The sequence below is a fragment of the Arvicanthis niloticus genome, chromosome 4 (assembly GCF_011762505.2).
Source record: "Arvicanthis niloticus isolate mArvNil1 chromosome 4, mArvNil1.pat.X, whole genome shotgun sequence".
Taxonomy (NCBI): Eukaryota; Metazoa; Chordata; class Mammalia; order Rodentia; family Muridae; genus Arvicanthis; species Arvicanthis niloticus.
Window position 1 is genome coordinate 42,985,807 of NC_047661.1, and position 13,536 is coordinate 42,999,342.

Consider the following 13,536-nt stretch of genomic DNA (forward strand, 5'->3'; position numbering starts at 1 on the left):
TTACATATAGAAACAAGTGTATGCCTTACCCGAATTCTGGAGAGTAGAATACAGAAATCTCCCAAGGAAGACAAAAATAGCAATGACTTCTCATTCTTGTGATTCTTGTTACACACATTCTTCAGTTTCCTGGTCTAAAGTTAGCATGCTGAATTTTAATTACAAATTTTTATCATGTTAGTCTCATGAGTATTGTCTTCTCTTTTCTAAATTAATATGATTATTGACAAACAATTGATGTACAAATGTCCATTTGGTGAAATGAATAAAATAAAAGCTGAGCTATTTTTATAAAGAGATATTTAGGCTTATACTCTGAATAACTAAAACAATTTGAAGAAAGAATTTCCCTAAATATAAACTTCTCCTCTATGAAGTTCTCCCTTTGCCTTGGATTTAAATTTGATCATAATAAATCACTCCATAGCACTAAATAGAAACACACTGAAGCATACTGTGCTTCCACGGCAATAATATATATATATATATATATATATATATATATATATATATATATATATATATATATAATGTGTGTATACATATATATATATATAATTTTATACATATATTCACTGATGCTCAAAATATAAATGAGCCAAAATAGTAGAACAATATAGCAGATGTTAGACTATTAGTGTTTTGTTTTCTTCCTACCCAAAATACAGGGAACATATGACATAGTATGTAACTTAAAGCCTAATAGGGAAGAATTTTAAAAGGGTGTATTAAAATACTTGCTCACTTATTACACATGGCAAAATTGAATTCTAGTCATACTGAAAAGGACAGAGCAGATCATCATTCTGCAGAGCTGAAGCCACTGCTTTCATAGGAGTGCACTCTTGAAAAGTCCATACATATCTTTCAAATGTGTGAATCCTATATTCAAGCTTCTCAACACACACTTGTGGAGCAATGTTTCATTCCTTCCATATATCTAATTGTTGACGTTATTCTTCATTTTAAATCCTAAGGAATATCTATATATGCTGGTGTCACTGAAGTAGTTCAAATAACAGGAGCTCCTCTAAATAGTCAGATATATGTCCAGCCTGAGCTTCTCACATTGTTGTATTGACTGGAGTTCCTTTTCCATGTTCTGCTCCATGAAGCTGTTTGCACAACATAGTGTCAGTGAGCAAATCGGTCCATAGAGCCCTGGGAAGCTGCTTGCTTCATTTCTGAGAAATCACAGGACAGCCCAAGCTTCTGTTTGTGCCCTTATTAGGACTTTGATTGAATAACCTGAAGGAAAAAAAAACACTCCATTTTATTTTATTTTATTAAGTTTCTGAAAGGACTTAAAACTGCATTTGAGTGTTAAGCTAGTTGTAAGTATGAAGTAGCAATAATAGGAGGGGGAAGAGCGACTAAAGACTGGATGGTAAAAAAAAAAGATTAAAGATAATAATAATAAAAATTGTAAGCACTTCCCCATAAAAATAAAACTCCAGCTGACTGTCATTTATTTTCTAACAAGGTTCTCTTTAATGAATATTTTGTTGTGGTAAAAACTATAAAATTCCATAAGATCTATACAAGCTGGTTTTGTATATTGAAAATATCCATATATCTTCTTGAGAATACTTTTCATGAAAATTATGTATCACTTTTAAACATAACATTTTGTCTTAATTCTTATGTCTTCTCTGGTATATGGCATATTATTAAACTATTCAGGCCAAGAGATAGCAATGATTAATAACTAAAGAACTATACACTTTCAGACTTATCTCAAACATTAACACATATGACTTCTTAAAGAAACATGTAGAGTACAAAGGGTGTGAAATATTTTTGTTACCAGCTTATAGAATAAAAATGAAAACACAAGTCCAATAGATGAAGATGCTCATTAAGAGCTAATCAGTAAGCAGCTGGAGAGATGGCTCAGTGGTTTCAAAGCACTAGTTGCTCTTACAGATACAGGTTCAGTTCCCAGCAATCACATGGTGGTCAATAACCATCTGTAATTCCACTTCATCCAGGGGACCCGACAGAATTTTTTTTTATAAAAATAGTTATCAGACTTCTAATAAATAGTAATAAAATAAGATAATCAAAATTAATAGAACTAGATAGTAATAGCTAGAGACTGGGGGATAGTTCTGTCTTTGGCCGGGAGGTTTTATGTTTTGCACCCAAAGTGGAGATAGCAATTATTCAAGACTCTTTAAGTTGTCAAAAGTTTCTGCTAATTTATGAAAGTTCCTGTTTCAAACATTTCTCAAACTCTGTCTCTTTCCAGCCAGCCAGCCCTTCTCCACCCATGTAGCTGCAGTTCAATTCCCAGTGTGCTTTGTCCTAAACCTGTTTTTAGTAGAGCTTGAGAATTCACAGTGGAGAATAACTTTGTGCTATTGCTCAGCATTCCAAAATACCTGATGAAAATCTGACAAAGGAATGGATTGTCTAGATTCGAGAGGCCTCCATTTGCTTAGTACTGTGCTTGGCACATCTGCCACTTCTCTCATAACAGTGCACAGCACAAATTCCCAGCTCCATTTTAGGATAAGCAAACTAATTTGGAAACGTAAAATTTATTGAAAAAATTTAACATGGTAAAAGGATTCTAGCATTGAACCCAAACTTCAAAAATAGAGTAACACTTTTCACTTTCTTCTCTGTGTATCACAGGGTATTTCAATTGGACATTTTCAGCTAAAAATAACTCAGAGTACGTGAATCAAGCAAATAGACTGGTATAAATCCAGGAGTGTTCAAAAGATAAATCAGTACTCTCAAATTTAGATTAAAACATACAAATAAATCTTTCCTGGAGAAAATAAAATGCATTACCATCCTGTTTCCAAATAGGCAAATGATGCTCTAATTTCCCTTTAGGGCAATTGTATTGGCAATCTCTAACAAGCTAAAATAGATTTCAGATTCTGCCATCAAATTCCCAGCTCTATTCAATGTAATTTGAAGAACATGCATATTTGAGTGATAGTTGACTATATTCTCTAATTGTTTTAAAATAGTTCAATACTTTCAAAATTATCTCACCAAATGTCATTCTTCTTGAATTTCTAAGTAAAATTAAATCGTATCTTTGTATTAAGATACAGACTAATCCTTTGAACATAAAGAAGCTCACATAATGTTCTTTACTACAAAACAACGGAGTCAATAAATAAACAATACAGGTGCCAGCACATAGACTATTTGGCACTGTTGGAGGAGTGGCAGAATTTCCCTACGGGTAGGCTGATTCTCCCACACATTCATTCTCTAAAGAATTATGAACCTACTTTCCTAAGTATGGAAATTATTAACTATTACAATAGTACACTCATGAAACATTTATTAAAGCTATCCTAACTCAGTGCATTTGTTTACTTTGACTTTTTAAAAAATAGTTAAATGACCTTAAAAATGTTGCAGATAAAGTACCTAACATCAAATACAGTATGTATTGGCAGATGGACACTAACACTCCTACTACCCTACAAGATTCCACTGAAAAGTCAACCACTAACATCTTCACAAGAGCTATATAAAACCCATCCATAATACTATTACAATGTAAAAACGACTGGCAAACAAAATATCATAAGGTAAGTAATTAAGATAATTTTGTGGAAGGGTTGGGGACTTAGCTTAGTGCAAGAAACTTGAGGCCCTGGGTTTGGTCATTAGCTCTGAGGGAAGACAAAAGAAAGAAGGAAGGAAATAAACAAAATAAGAAGAAAATATATGAAAGATGTTTAGTCTCTTTTATGATTGTATAGATAAAATGTGAATTATATCATATTACCTTGGCTGATTATTAGGTAGACAAAATATTTGAGGTTGTATTAGAGACACTGAAGAAAAAATTAACACTCAAGCTGTACTGTAGTATCGCTGGCTATTGACTTTTCAGTCAGCAATTCAGCTAGAACATTAAATTGAAGATCTAAAACTCTGCATTTTTAATGAAAAGCATTAAGACACATCGGCCTCTATAAATTCATCAATGGGTTATTACATATAGCAATGATTTGACAATAAATTCTTTAAATGATACAAAAAGAAAAGTGCCAAAAGAAGAAGCTAATTAAGCACAAATTTCAACATTTATTTATTATATATAATAACTAAAAGGCAAAAAACATAATTAGCAACTATTTAGCAATTATATAGTATATGAGATTACTATCCAGGAGTTATAAAGAACTTCTATAACTCAACAACAACAAACCCCCCACAAAACTCCTAGAAAAAAGGCTCAAATATTATGTTTAAAAGGAAATATACGTATATATATATTTAGATGTGCAAATTCTTTAGGAAACTTCAATCCAAACCACTATGTGCTAATACACCCACTAGGAGAGAAGCATAACAGTTAGTATTTTTTGGCAAGAATTTGCGGAAATTGCAAACTTCATTCATTGCTGGGGGTCAGGGGAAGAGTATATGACATGAGGGTTCACTGTGGAAATCGTTTGGCAACTCCTGATAAAAGTAAGCACAGGATGGCCATATGACCTTAAAATTGTAAGAAAATAGCCAAAGGAATTGAAAACTAGAACTGAATTAAGACACATGAAGTGCTCAGAGCAACATCACTTACAGGGTAACACAGAGGAACAACCCATGTCTCTCAACAGGAGAGTGAACAAATAGAGTTGTAGAATGCATAGGAATATACAATATATGTGTATATATTGTGTATATATGTCTATGTTATACATAATTTATGTATATAGTATTTATGACATACATAATGGAATATTAAATATTCATGAAAGGAGTTAAGCTTAATACATATATCAAAAGGAAAGAATCTTGAAAACTTATGCTAACTGAAAAAGCATGAAAAGATATATATGTATGATTTGATTTATGTGGAATATATAGTAAGCTAATTTACATAAACACAACATAAATTATAACCCTAGTGAGGTAGCAGAGAGCAAAGTGAAGACATCATTTAATCAATATAAACTTTCTATTTGGAGTAATCAAAACTTTTTGAAACCTGGGTGTGCTGAACCTTACCTGATATTAAGAATGTAATTAATACCAATGAATTGCATACTTAAAAAAAAATACTCAAAGCTGGGCAGTGGTGGTGCATGCCTGTAATCTCAGCAGTGGTGGTGCATGCCTGTAATCCCAGCACTTGGGAGGCAGAAGCAGGTAGATTTCTGAGTTTGAACCCAGCCTGGTCTACAGAGTGAGTTTCAGGACAGCCAGGGCTACAGACAGAAACCCTGTCTTGAAAAACAAAACAAAACAAAACAAAACAAAACACTCAAGTGGGATTGAAGTTGTAGCTTAGAGATAAAAACTTGGATGTATGTAAAAGCCCTGGGATTTGCTGCTAGGACCACAAGAAATAAGAAGCTAAAATAGAAAAATTACCTTACAAAGAAGACTTATTATAATGAAATTGGCATAAAATCTCATGAAAGTTTCTAAATGTAATATTTTTTGAAAGTTCAAACAATCTATGAGCTAAGAGAGACTATGTGGAAAACATGTATCTGGTTAGAGATGTAAAAATTCTAAATCAAGGAAAAAAGAAGTCATCAATATGAGAGTGGAGAGAGGCTTAGAAAGTTTGGAGAGGAGACATGAGAGGGACTAGAGGCAGAAATGGTAACAGCAAGAGTGATGTCATTTTATTATTATTTTTAAATATATTATAAATAGATATGTTTTAAAAAATCTTTTAAACTAACGGAAAAGATTAAGTACCTATTAAATAATAACTGCTGATATGAAAAAATGTCAGAACAAACACAACCCTAGATATAACACTCACAAAAAATAAGCATATAAAAATATGTACAGCAGTATTTATTATTAGAAAATTCAAGATTTAAATAACAATGAAGTATCACTGCACAGTTATTAGAATGATAAAATCTACTATCACTGAAACTATCAGGAACTTGAAAGCAGCAGAAGCCCTTGGTCATGGCTGATGGGTGCGCATGCATGCATGTTTTCCCTGCTTTGGACCATATTTCTACCCTTTAAATGGAAAGCTAAACACAAGTTTACCACAAGAGACAGAATTTCCACCTTAAGATATTTACCCAAATGAGAAAATAACTTATGTTGTAGTACCTTCTTGTCAATGTGATGAACTATTTGACAAAAATTGCAAAATAACTTATTTTGGTCATGGTTTCAGGAGAATTCCAGTGCATCCTAACAATGCATAAGGTAGCATGGTAGTTTCCCTGGTATAAATGAGAGGTAACACCTCACACATCATAGTGGTAACCAGAGAACTGATCAAGCTTAGACTTTCACCTTCTAAGGCCCAACCTATCAATATGCTTCAACTAGATAAAGCCTACATACTAAAGTTTCCAAAATCTTCCCAAACAGAAAAAGTCTATTTGAACATCTCACATTCAGATAGTATCATTCCATGTCCAGACCCCAAAGGCTCATAGACATCTCTTAGTGCAAATTTCATTCAGTCTAACTCAGTATTATTATAGTCTTAGGCATCTTGACATTGTTCAAAAGTCAGGGTTTTATGACATTCGAGTTAAGCTCTTAACTGTGAGCTACTATCAGTTCTTAACTACCAGCTACTATCACCTTTCCTGGAGGTATAGGTGAGAAAAAAGAGAGGGATAAGGAGGAGGGATATTTTCTCTTTTTTTTAGTGGATATTTTATTTACATTTCAGATGCCATCCCCTTTCCCCATTTCCCCTCCCTAGAAAACCCCTATCCCATATCCCCTTCTTCTTTTTGCTTTTATACAATTTTTTAAATGTTAACCAATGGCTTTATAAGTTTGGTAATGCTCAATATCAATCAGAAGTGTAACCTAATACCCAATCTAGATATATTAACTATCTTTGACTAGCGGAGACATGTAAATATTCTCCTCCATGTCTGGCCCCCCTATCTCTTTCTTTCTCATCACCTAGCTCCTCCTCTCCTTCTCCTCCTCCTCTCCTTACTCCTCCTCTCTGTACTCCTCCCACCTTAGCTCCTCCTACATATCACCCTTCCTGTTAAAATAAAACTTTTCTATCAAAATACAGTTAGAGCATTACTATACTAATTTATGTCAGTAAGGTGCAAGATAAACCTAATACCCAGTCCACCATTTTGTTGACTAAGCAGAACCTCTGTCATCTCTCCTAAATAAAAGACTTAGTTCTGAGCCTGGCTTTTTTTTCTTGGCTTTAGAATGAATGTCAGCTGAAAACCATCCTCTCAAATCTTTTCTCTCAAAGTAAATAGCAAGGATTGGCTATAAGACTATAAGTTTTCAACCCCATCAGAAATCCAGAATGACTGAGTTAACTGAGATTATGAAAAGCACAAAGCATAGCTTCTAAAACATAGCCAATTTATAGAGACCACTGGATACCTGGACAGTCCCTATACTACAGAATGTTGGAGCATCCGATCTTCAGCCTTCTGGCCCAGGATCATCTGACAGACCTAGTGATGCAGAATTATTAAGGGCTGATTACTCTGTCTAGGCAGATATAATCAGTCGACTATTCTGCAAGTGTGTCCTTTTTTGGACAGTATTTTGTCTGTAGATGGAAAGAGGCAATTCTTGTCTAGTGGCTGTCTCACCACAACTGGAATAACTCCAAAGATGCTCAATTTCTTCTTGGAATCCAAGACAGGAAGCTGTCAGGAGGAGACAGGTCTCTAATCAAAATGAACAGTAATACAGAAATGTTTGTCATGTCAATTCTGTGGATTTCTGATGTTTTGAAAACTAACTCTCCATGTAAGGCTATCTGGGCTGTTGTCTGTTAACTCCTCTCTGCTATTTCTAAATAAAATATAGAAAACACCCTAACAATAAACTCAAAGCCATGAATTTGCTATAGGCCCTTAACTCACAGTCTAACAATCTCAAATAAGTTAAAAAAGTTATAGAAGGACTGGGTCTAAGCCTTGTATTCCTAAATGTATTATACAGAGCAATGCCTATGATAGTAACAATGTTCACCTCACTTTTATATTTATAAGAAGCTCTTACCAATAAAAACCATAAATTTGAAATTAAAGTAAATTTTGTACCATTTAAAAATTATAACTTCATCTTAATAACAATTATTCATATTTCTACCAGTAAGTTATGGCTATGCAATAAATCCTAGCTAATCCTCCCTGTTCCACCAAAACCACTACTTTTCCCTAGAAAGACAGACCAATATTAACCACCTCAGTACCCAAGTCAAGGGAATAGGGGCACCAACTTTTCATTAACTTCTTCAAGGTGATTATGGGTGTTGAGATATTAGAAGAGGGGTTGGGGAAGAATAAATTGATAAGCCTCTGACACTGTGTCTTCACTGCAACCGGCTGGAATTCCAGGACATCAGAGGTTCTAGCAGGTGTGCTCAGATTGCCTGATGAGTAGATACACCAAGGCTATGTATTCTGCAATATACAATTCTCAAAACAAATTTTAGTATGAAGATAATTGTTTGTTTGAATTCTGGAATCTAGTCTTCTGGCAGCCTGCTCCTCTCATGTCTAATCCATATAATTCTGGGCGTTTTTATGAAGGTGTGCTCCCACCATCCTCCCATTTTCACCTCCCTGTTCTCAAATTCCTCAATACTAGGGAATCCAATCTTTCAGGCACCAAGGCTCTCCACTTCCACTCATGCCTAACCCCTTACCCCCCTCCAATTACTATGAGGGTGTGCTCCCACCATCCTCTCATTCCCACCTCCCTGCTCTTGAAATTTCCCAACACTTGGGATTCCACACTTTCAGGCACCAAGGCCCTCTACTTCCACTGATGCCTAACTCCTTACCCCATCTTCCTCCTCCAATTACTATGAAGGTGTGCTCCCACCATCCTCTCATTCCCACTTCTCTGGTCTTGAAATTTCATAACACTAGGGAATCCAAACTTTAAGATACCAAGGCTGTCCACTTCCACTGATGCCTGGCAAGGCCACCCTCAGCTACCTATACAGGTGGAGCCATGAGTCCCTCCTTTTGTGTTCTTGGGCTGGAGATTTTAGAGGGGCTACTCCAGCTTGTTTCTTAGGATAAATTGCATGAAAAATTGTTTTCCAGCCTTTTACTCTAAGGTAGAGTCTGTCTTTGTACTGAAGTAGGTTTCCTGTATGCAGTAAAATGCTGGGTCCCATTTATATATCCAGTCCATTAGCCTATGTCTTTTAATTTGGGAATTGAGTCCATTGATGTTAAGAGATATCAAGGAACAGTGATTGTTGTCTCCTGTTATTTTTGTTATTAGAGGTAAAGTTATCTTTGTGTGGCTATCTTTTTTGGATTTGTTGGAAGAGGGTTACTTTCTTGCTCTTTCTAGGGTATAATTTCCCTCCTTGTATTGAAGCTTTCCTGCTATTATCCTTTGTAATGCTGGGTTTGTGAAAAGATATTGTGTAAATTTGGTTTTGTCGTGGAATATCTTGGTTTCTCCATCTATGGTAGTTAAGAGTTTTGCTGGGTATAGTAGCCTGGGCTGGCATTTGTGTTCTCTTAGGGTCTGTATGACATGTGCCCAGCATCTTCTTGCTTTTATAGTATCTGGTGAGAAGCCTAGTGTAATTCTGATAGGTCTGCCTTTATATGTTACTTGGCCTTTCTCACTTACTGCATTTAATATTCTTTCTTTGTTTTGTGCACTTGTTTTGATTATTATGTGACGGGAGGTATTTCGTTTCTGGTCTAGTCTATTTGGCGTTCCATAGGCTTCTTGTATGTTTATGGGCATCTCGTTCTTTAGATTAGGGAAGTTTTCTTCTATAATTTTGTTGAAGATATTTATTGGCCCTTTAAGTTGGGAATCTTCACTCTCATCTATACCTATTATCCTTAGGTTTGTTCTTCTCATTGTGTCATGAATTTCCTGGATATTTTGTGTTAAGAACTTTTTGCATTTTGCATTTTCTTTGACAGTTGTGTCAATATTTTTTATGGTATCTTCTGCACCTGAGATTCTCTCTTCTATCTCTTGTATTCTGTTGGTGATGCTTGTGTCTATGACTCCTGTTTTCTTTCTTAGGTTTTCTATCCCCAGGGTAGTCTCCCTTTGTGATTTCTTGATTGTTTCTGCTTCCATTTTTATGTCCTGGATGGTTTTGTTCAATTCCTTCACCTGTTTGGTTGTGTTTTCTTGTAAGTCTTTAAGGGATGTTTGTGTTTCCACTTTAACGGCTTCTACCTGTTTACCTATGCTCTCCTCAAATTCTTTGAGAGTATTATTTATGTCCTTCTTGAAGTCCTCTATCATCATCATTAGAAGTGATTTTAAATCTGAATCTTGCTTTCTTGGTGGTATGGAGAATTCAGGACTTCCTCGTGTGGGAGAACTAGGTTCTAATGATGCCAAGTACCCTGGGTTACTGATGCTTATGTTCTTGTGCTTGCCTTTTGCCATCTGCATCTCCTAAGTGCTATCTGCCCTGTCCCTGACTGGAGCCTGTCTTTCCTACTTTTTTGGTTATATCAGAATTTGTGGGGTGGGTGTAACTACTGGGGTAAGCGCTGGGGCCCAGAATCTGCTCAGTGCTCAAGCTCAGACAGGATACTGCCCGAGTTAGAGCACCTTGTATCCCTGCTTCCTCTGGGTTCTTAGAGATTGGGGGCAGAGTTGCCACCCAAGATCTGCTCAGTGCTCAAGCCTAGACTGGAAGGAACTGGTGTTCCAGGCCAGTAGTGACTTCCTGTGTCCTTGTAAGTCTCACTTACTCCCTGTTTGGGGCTGGCCTTGCTGTCTGCTTACCTAAGATACTGCCTGAGTTAGAACGCCTGGGATCCCTGCTTCCACTGTGTTCTTGGAGACTGGGGGCAGAGCTGCCACACAAGATCTGCTCAGTGCTCTGGCCCAGACCGGAAAGACAGATATTTTCAATAAATAATGTCACAAAGTAAATATTCCAAATAAAGCAGTAAGGCAGTTCCCTTGTTTTTATTTAAGGCCATATAGGCACAGGATTGCCTCTTGTCTGCCTTTCTATCATCATTCTGCTTCAGTGCCCCAAACTTAAATGGTCTATTAAGGTCTACTTACAATATCTTATAAAATCTCTATGCTATACCTCAAAACATGTCTAAATTTCTCTTAAAATTAATTCTATAAGCCTAAGAAATGTGTGTTCAGATTTATCACAGAACAGTGATAGCCCCACTTATAGGTACTATGTTTTGTATTAGTTATTTTTATCATTGCTGTGATAAAATTTCTGAAAAAAGCTTAAGAGATGATTTATTTTGGCTCATTGTTTCAGAGGGATTTCAGTATGTCAAAGAAGATAAAGCTTCATGGTACAGCATGAAACAGCTGCTTCTCACATTACTGGTTGATAAAGAAGCTGAATCAGGACAGACAATAACATGCCAAGACCAAAACTAAGGGTCCTACCTCTATCATTCAGGCCCTGCTTCTTAACAGTTTCATAGCCTCCTCAAATATATCATCAGTACCAAATACCAGCATCAGTAACCAGGGATCCAAATACATGAGCTTATCTTATTGTGCACACTTCATATTCAAATCACAACACGTAAACTCACATACACTGGCACATGAATGTTTAGTGCAGACTTCATTCTTCAAAGCTCAGTGCAGCCAGGTGGTGACTCTGTAAACAAACTGCATATTGTACAATAAATAATATTCAAGAGTAACAAAATATGAACTATCAACCCAAGAAAATATATACATGAAATTTCAAACACATATTACTGATAGAAAAATCTAAAGAGGCTATATATTATTACTCCAATCACAAGAAAGTCTGAAAATGGGCAAAACCACAAAATAAACAGATTAATGTTTATCAGGAGTTCAGTTGGTGTTGGGGAAGAATGATAGAATTAGGTAACATGAGGGATTTTTTTTTAGGGTTGCTGATACTACTTTTGAATTACACAGCAGTGGTATATACAAGATGTAATCATTTGTCAAAGTTCATAAGGTTTTATAGCAAAAAAGAAAAAAATTGAATTATATCCAAAGCTCAAAAACATGGTTTGTAGGGTTCTAATAATGTAAAAACTGTCAAAACAGTATAATTTGTCATTCAATTGTGAAACAACCCCATAGAAGTTACAAACAAAAATGTACTAACTTATGTAATTTTGGAGATGAGTAAAATCTGTCAGATTAAGGGAGATTAACTGTATAGTCACTGTGCTGTAGTGGATAAGGTCATATTCACACAGATTCACTTTGACAGGCAAGCAAACACTCCGTGTAATTACTGAAGACACATTTATGGCAAGTGGAATTAGGCATCCTTCTGGTAGGTGAAACATTCAAATAAGCAAGGGAGGAGGCTAGAACAAACCATGTAATAGTTAATTTGAGTTGGAGTCTTCAAATTGAACTCGTATTTGCTTGTAGATTTTTACATGTATCTGTATATATACATACATATGTACATGTATCTCAATGTACGTATATTATACAGTGCACATATATTTCGGTATCTATAAGAAGCTAAATATAGGTATATTTGTGTATGTGTTAGTATTCACACACGTATCTAATTGTTATGTCAGCTCATAAACCCAAATAGAAAAGACAACCAGAACGCAGTCTTATTTTCTAATACTTTTAGAATGGTGTAAAATGTGCCAAGTTTCCTTGGAGAATTTGCTGAGTCTAGGAATGGAGCACATATAAATATGTGGTTTTATAGTCATATAAATAAATGCTTGTATAAATATTCTAAGGGGAGGAACATCGAATGATATTTGTAGACAATTCATCTTAAAGTATTCTCTCTGCTTTAATACAGACTGTAATTATGAGTCTGTTAAAAATAACTATTATAAGAGAGGAAACATGAAGAAGGAGTGAATTCATGGTAGGTAAACAAGTTGTCCCTAAAGCCCAATGACAAAGCCTAATGTCAAAAACATGTCCAACTGGTACTAACAGTGAATGTGCTTTAAATGTATATGAGAATGGCTTTTAACTCAGTAACGCTCCTCCTAAAAATCACCATCACATGTACCATGACCAGCAGTGTGCAGTACTGTCAATGTTGGCTACAACAGAGGAAGTCTATACTACGGAAAAGCACAGATACCTGAGGAATCACAACGTATATGCAATATATATTCCAAATGCGTCCCAGATCAGAGGAAAGATATTAAGAGTATAGCTTTAAAAAGTAAAGATGAATTACTTTTTCCTGATGAAAATGTTTACAAACCATGTATGTGATAAAATATCTGGGCCTAAAATATACAAACAATCTTTGAACTCAACATCAGCACAGCTATGGTGGCTGAATTTTGAAATTGAGTCTAGAGAACTAAAACTTAAAATCTACTAAATTAGATGATTTTCATTATTTATATAATTTTTAAATTTATTTAGACATTGATTATTAATTAGTTTATTTTTAAGATTATAATACTGTATAATTTCAAGCTTCCCTTTTTTCCTTCCAAACCTTTGTATACATAACTTTCTTTCTCTCCTTCAAATTCATAGCTTGTTTTCATTAATTTTTGCAAGTTTTATCTTATTGAGTATTTCTGCATGTGTGTTTATAAGGGAAATTGGTCTGTAAATTTTTTCTTTGTTGAGTCTTTATGTGTTTAG

General features: G+C 35.1%; 1 protein-coding gene across 1 annotated transcript in view; it reads right to left on the reverse strand.

The window, feature by feature from the left end:
- Positions 1-600: 600 nt before the first annotated feature.
- Positions 601-13,536, reverse strand: part of LOC143441996 (uncharacterized) — a 119,493-nt gene continuing 106,557 nt past the window's right edge. Inside the window, exon 4 of the mRNA XM_076932467.1 lies at positions 601-1,248. The gene's annotated coding sequence lies outside the window, so the exon portion shown is untranslated. The remainder of the gene's footprint in view (positions 1,249-13,536) is intronic.